This window comes from Micromys minutus (genome assembly GCF_963924665.1).
Source record: "Micromys minutus genome assembly, chromosome: 26".
Lineage (NCBI taxonomy): Eukaryota > Metazoa > Chordata > Mammalia > Rodentia > Muridae > Micromys > Micromys minutus.
In genome coordinates, this window is record NC_137961.1 from 25,331,665 (window position 1) to 25,337,751 (window position 6,087).

Genomic DNA, 6,087 nt, shown 5'->3' on the forward strand with positions numbered 1-6,087 from the left:
GTGTATGTGTGTGTGTGTGTGTGTGTGTGTGTGTGTGTGTGTGTGTGTTTGTGAGAGAGAGAGAGAAAGAGAAAGACAGACAGGCAGACAGACAGACAGAGAGACAGACGACAGAGAGATAGAAAGAGAGTGAGCTTCAGGGTGATAGTATAACCAAGGAGCTTAAAGAGTACTTTTACTAGAATAAAGAAACATGATACAGCAGCAACCATTCATAGTTTTACATCGAGAGTGATAAGGCAGAAGGGGCACACAAGAATGCAAGCTTCTCAGAGTGGGTCTCATTTAAATTCAGCATCTCATTTGATAGGGGAAATATCAATTTTATATTTGTATATAGTGTAAGTATCTAAGTGGCTCAATGTGTAATATCATATGGTAACCTCCCTCAGAATCATGTAGTCAGCACAACCGGCAAATAGGAATTGTTTTATTTTAACTTCTCCCAGCATTTCCATCCTCTATTTGGTATTACAGTAATGCAAGATCTACCTCTATTTTGCTAGTAAGCCATTCCCATGTACATTAATATACACATATAAATGCATATATAAAATTCTAATACTTCTCTTGCATATTTTACAAGTAGAAAGGGATGATTATACCTTGGCAGGGTTTGAGTTTTGTCCCATCTCTCTGTTGGTGTGGACAGTACCACTTGCAGTTTTGTGAGTGACCTCTATGTCCACATACTCTCCGAACAAAGACTCTAGATTAATTGACTCAGTCTAAATGTTTGCATAAGTCTGCTTAGTACTAGAGCACAGGGTCGTGATTTTACACATTAATATATTAAGCAACCATGGAGGCATCTCATTAAAATGTATCTTCTGGATTGGTAGGTAAAGTGTAGGCCTGTGTTCATGAATTGTTTTCAGTTCCCTGCTGGTGTACTACACATGAACTCAGAACTTCTTTCATACTTACCATGAAAGCAACAGCTAGTTTCATTCTTTCTTTTTTAATTCTATTTAATATAATATAGTACTTTTGTTGATTATTCGAGAATTCTGTACCATATGTTTTGATTTTTACTTCCTATTCTCATCAACTTCTCCCAGACCCATGCTCCAACACGCCAAGCCTTCTCGACTTTTCGGTTTTGTTTTGTTTTAAATAATCCATTGAGTTGAATTTGTGATGTTCATACACTAATGGGTATGAGTCCATCCACTGCATCATAGTCAACTTACCAGGGCTCATACTGTTAAAGGAAATTAGTTTCCCTCTTTCATGATGTGTCAATAGTTCTTTATTTACAGGTGAAAGATTATGAGTCTCCTGCCTTCTCATACCAAAATGTCGATTAGCTTGATTTTGTACAGGTGTAGGTAGCCATACCTCCTGTGAGTTTCTGGGTGAAGTGGTTTTGTGAGGTACAGAAGACAGTTTTCCTCTCGTCATTTCTAACCTCTGGCTGTTGGTCTTTCAACACCCCTCTTTCATGATAGATACTTTTATGTTTTACATTTTGCATAAGTACTTGAAGCTCTAGAGATAGATAGGAAGAATTTTTATTAACTATGCATGCTGTAGGGATTTACAAGCTGTTTCTTTCCTGCCCATCTGCAGTCTATGAGATGAGGCAGGCATAAGAAGCTTACATGTCACACCTAACAATCACACATCCTGTAGTTTATGGTGACAGTGATGTGAGCCACAGAAGCAGGGCACTGTCTCCTTCAGCAACCTGAGGAGTCCCCTTAATCTCTCAGGGAATGTTGATTTAGTCCAAACCAGGACTCATGGAGCAAAGAAGAATCTTAGTACTAAACAGTGGGAAGCAGAGTTGGGGTTATATGGACATTTAAAGAGAACATTTAGGACAAGTGTTAAGAGTAAGAAAAATGCTCCAAAGAAAAGGAGACTTCTCCAAAAAGGAGTCACATTTTGTTGTCTAGAGTAATCACATAGAATTTTGGTGCGGCAGGAAGCTGTCACTTTAAAAGACGTCTAGGGGTCCTAAAGGGATCAGCTGAAAAGAGTTCAATGGATAAGGTCCATGTCTAGGTTCTAGAGATGCAGACACAAGGAAGACTATTTTTTGCTGGAAACCAATGTATGAAATCTGCTTGACATTTCTAAGAAAGGACTGAAGAAAGGAGTTAATCCTTGCCCACTGTCACCTACATTTTAGTATCAAGTCTGTGTCATTGCTATTTTAAAATAATGTAGCCCTACATGTAAAAAGTATTTCCTGCATGTTGACAGCCTTTCTAGCAAATGGCAACTGTGCTGGAGTTCCTCAGATTTGGTCAGACTTCAGGCTAAGGGTCTTTCCCTCTCTCACATCCCATTTTCTACTCTGCATTTGTGTGATGTGAGTAAAAGAGATTGCTTACACTCAGGTAGTAAATGTAATCATGAGGGAAAAGACTGCTTTCTTTCTTCAGAAAGAATTAAGGGGAACAAAATTGGCACTTGGCTGTTTTAAACAGCAGATAGAGTGCTTTTATGTTCATTTAAAAAATAGTAAGATGAAAATTAAGTGCATTGATAATTAAGATAGACAATTTGATGTAGAAGTGATTTCTTTATTTCTGTGGAAGCGTTGTCTTGAAATTTTCAGAAAACTTTACGATTAAGGTTTTTTTTTAATAGAAAGCATAGAATACCTCACGTTATTATTTTGTCTGCAAATACATTTAGCATAAAAAGGTTGATCCAAGGATTCACTGAAAAACATACGTATATATCACAAATGTTCCTGTTGAATGAATGTTCTGATGTGCCTGGAACAGGCAATTTACAAAAGAGCTGCTCAGGGGAGGGGAAGGGAAAGGGCAGCAGAAAGAATAATGGGGAGAAAAAGACAAGCATCAGCTAAGGAAATCCACTGTGGAGGAAGGAAATATGTCCAGCTCTCCAACCTTGCAGGTAGCATGTTTGTCTGCCACAGGAGCACATTATTTGTCCCTTTTCCTCTGACAGTGAACTAAAGAATGCATTGTGGGGAAAACCCATCCTGACATATGACACAGTGCAAAGAAGGATCACAGCGTGAGGCAGCATCAAGGAGTTGACATGGCCATGATGCACTTAGGCACAGCAAGGGGGCTACGGAGTGGCTCTTCCAACCAAAGCCCTGGTGCAATTTGCACAATTCTCCCGAGAGAGCTCCCAGCAAAGCCCCAAGCCCCAGTAAACCCGGCCAAAGAGGAGAGCAAAGACCTTGCCCCCTGCCAGGAGATACACAAAAGGAGGCAATTCAAAGGGGGCTTAGTTAAAAGGAGGGGAAAGTATACACAAATATTAGAAGAGACCTGGTGTGGGTTTTAAAGAAGAGTAATGGTATGAATGGGAGTAAAGAGGGTGGGAAGAAAATGGGAAGTTCTGGGACCCAGGATAGCAAAGTGAAGATCAGAGAGATGGGCTAAACATTCTTCTCTCTCCCTCCGCCCCCTCCCTCCTTTCCCTCTTCCTGCCTTCCTTTCTTCCCTGCCTTTGGGACTGCTCTAGGAAAATAAAAATCTGATTATTTTGAAATTCTTTTTTCCTCTGTCCTTCCCAATTTTTAAACAAGTCTCCAAGTCCAAGTGAAAGTTTACAATTCCAAAAGAAAAATTAAAAAGGAAAAAGAAAAGGGAAAAGGAAAGAGAGAGAGAGAGAGAAAAAAAAAGAAAGAAAATCTGACCAATTTTCTGTGCCAGTCACAGCTCCATTCATTGTCCCTTGCTGCTTTTTATAATATGCCATTTTATTCACCGAGTTTGTATTTCAATCTTTTCATAATCGTGGCTGTACATTAATCATTAATCTTCCACTGTCCTTTCTGGAAAAGGATTAAAGCCTTTGTTTCACTGTATATCTGAAGGAAAATCAGCATATCTAGTGGGTGTTTTTCCTTCCTTTCTCCACGAAGAATTCACATTATACAAATGTTAGACACTAAGAAAACATTTTCATTGATGTTTAAAAAGCCTGTAGCATGTTTCAGATTGAAGATGACCATTGTTCCCCAGAGCTGTCAATACCTCTTAACTCAGCTCTGGGTCATTGCAGACAGATTTTACTAAGATTTAATAAAGGGTTAGGGGGCTAGGACAATAAACAACTGTTAACTGATTTTATTTAATTTACATCATTATCTGTTTACCTCGAAAGCCAACCCAAACTACTGGACAAGTCTTAGAAAGTGTTCTGTTGCTGTGAAGACACCACGAATAAGGAAACTTATGAAGAAAGGCATTTAATTGAAGCTTGCTTACAGTTTTAGACATTGACCCCATTATCATGGGAAGGAGTTTGGTGGCACGCAGGCGGACATGGAGCTGGAGAAGTAGCTGAGAGTTCTATAGCTGTATCCAGAGGCAACAGGAAGAGAGAGATACTGGGCTTGGGACAGGCATTTTGAAACCTTAAACCGCCCCCCCCCATCCCCCAGTGATACACTTTTTCAAAATGACCACACTTCCTAATCTTTTCAAATAATGCCAATTTTTGGTGACCAAGTATTCAAATCTGTGTGCCCATGGGGGCCATTTTTATTGAAATTTACCAATTTCATTGCACGTGTAATCAACAGAAAGTGTTGAAACTTTCCGTTTAAGTTACAGTACCACAAGATTTCTTTATAATTAATATTTTGTTCTCTTTTATTTCTCTAAAATCAGGTTACTACTGATAACACCTGTTCTTAGTATAAGGGAGTCATTTAAGATTTTGAAAAAATATATACAATGGAAATATATGAATGTTTCCTTAGGATTTGAGGGGGTATATGAAATTCTAAATAATTATGCTTGGGTCCGTTAAAGGTTCTTGGGTTTTAAACCAAGAGTTCATAACAGTGGAGACGGCAGCTGCAGGTCCAAGGGGGCAGGGCAGCACGGGGGTAGAGAGCCCAGGGGAACTGGTAGAGTCATCCTGGTGGTCCCCAGGGAGGTGGAGGTGGTGAAGGGGCAGCCATTCAATATGTGCACATGCTACATGTAGCCACAGTACATCAGCAAGAGAGCTTATGGCGCGGTCAGCTCACTTTATGACTGTGTGCGCAAGACCAGAGGGGCAAGATCAGCCCCGTCGAGCATCAAACCTAATGTCAGTGCATGCTGAGGGAAATTCAGATCTTGCTGTGATTCCTCCATGAGAGTGTCACAGGCATCTGAGACATCCTCAGAGCCCCTACCCTGGAATCCATGAAGGGTGTTTACATTGTCCAGACCTCATGGAAGCAGACCTATAGAAACCGTTTAAGAGCAGTAACCACAAATGGTACTCAGTGGATCAGATCCTCTGGGACCTCAAGTACATACACTCAGCCAATGTTCTGCACCGGGACCTGAAGTTCTCTAATCTGCTTATGAACAACACCTGTGACCTTAAGATCTGTGATTTTGGCCTGGCCCAGATTGCTGACCCTGAGCATGACCACACTGGCTTTCGGACCGAGTATGTGGCTACACGCTGGTCCCAGAGATCATGCTTAACTCTAAGGGCTGCACCAAATCCATTGTGGACTGCATTCTGGCTGGGATTCTTCCCCAGCATTCTTCCCCAGCAGGAACTACCTGGACCAGCTCAACCACATTCTAGGTATACTGGGTTCCCCATCCTAGGAGGACCTTAACTGTATCATTGACATGAAGGCCTGAAACTATCTAGTCGCTGCCCTCTAAAACCTAGATGGTTTGGGCCAAAGATTTCCCCAAAGCTGACTCCAAAGCTCTTGACCTGCTGGACAGGATGTTAACCTTCAACCCAAACAAGAGCACCATTGTAGAGGAAGCACTGGTTCACTCTTTCTGAAACTCTTTCTGACAGATGAACAAGTGGCTGAGGAACTGTTGGAGCTGCATGTTCTCTCCAAGAAGCAGCTAAAGGAGCTGATCTTCTAACAGATAACCTGCTTCGATCCAGGGACACCAGAAGCCTCCTAACAAGAACAGACACCCCTGTCCTTTTGAACCTGGTCCTCCTCCTCCCTGTTCCTTCTCTGCAGATTGTTAGAAAATAAACTTTGTACAACCCCGACCCTGGCACCCCAGGCTGGACCAAGGGTGGGCCTGGCTACCATCTCTTACTTTGCTGGGGTCTCCTGCTTCAAGCAGGCTTTTCTCACTCCAAAACCCTGCCTCATCTCCCCTT

General features: G+C 41.5%; 1 pseudogene across 1 annotated transcript; it reads left to right on the top strand.

Annotated features, from left to right (window-relative positions):
* The first annotated feature begins 2,798 nt into the window (after positions 1-2,798).
* LOC308437483 (mitogen-activated protein kinase 3-like) lies at positions 2,799-5,748 on the top strand (annotated as a pseudogene). The gene is made up of 4 exons: positions 2,799-2,877; positions 4,758-4,855; positions 4,936-5,535; positions 5,666-5,748. The product of its transcript is annotated as a mitogen-activated protein kinase 3-like (transcript).
* The last annotated feature ends 339 nt before the right edge of the window (positions 5,749-6,087 follow it).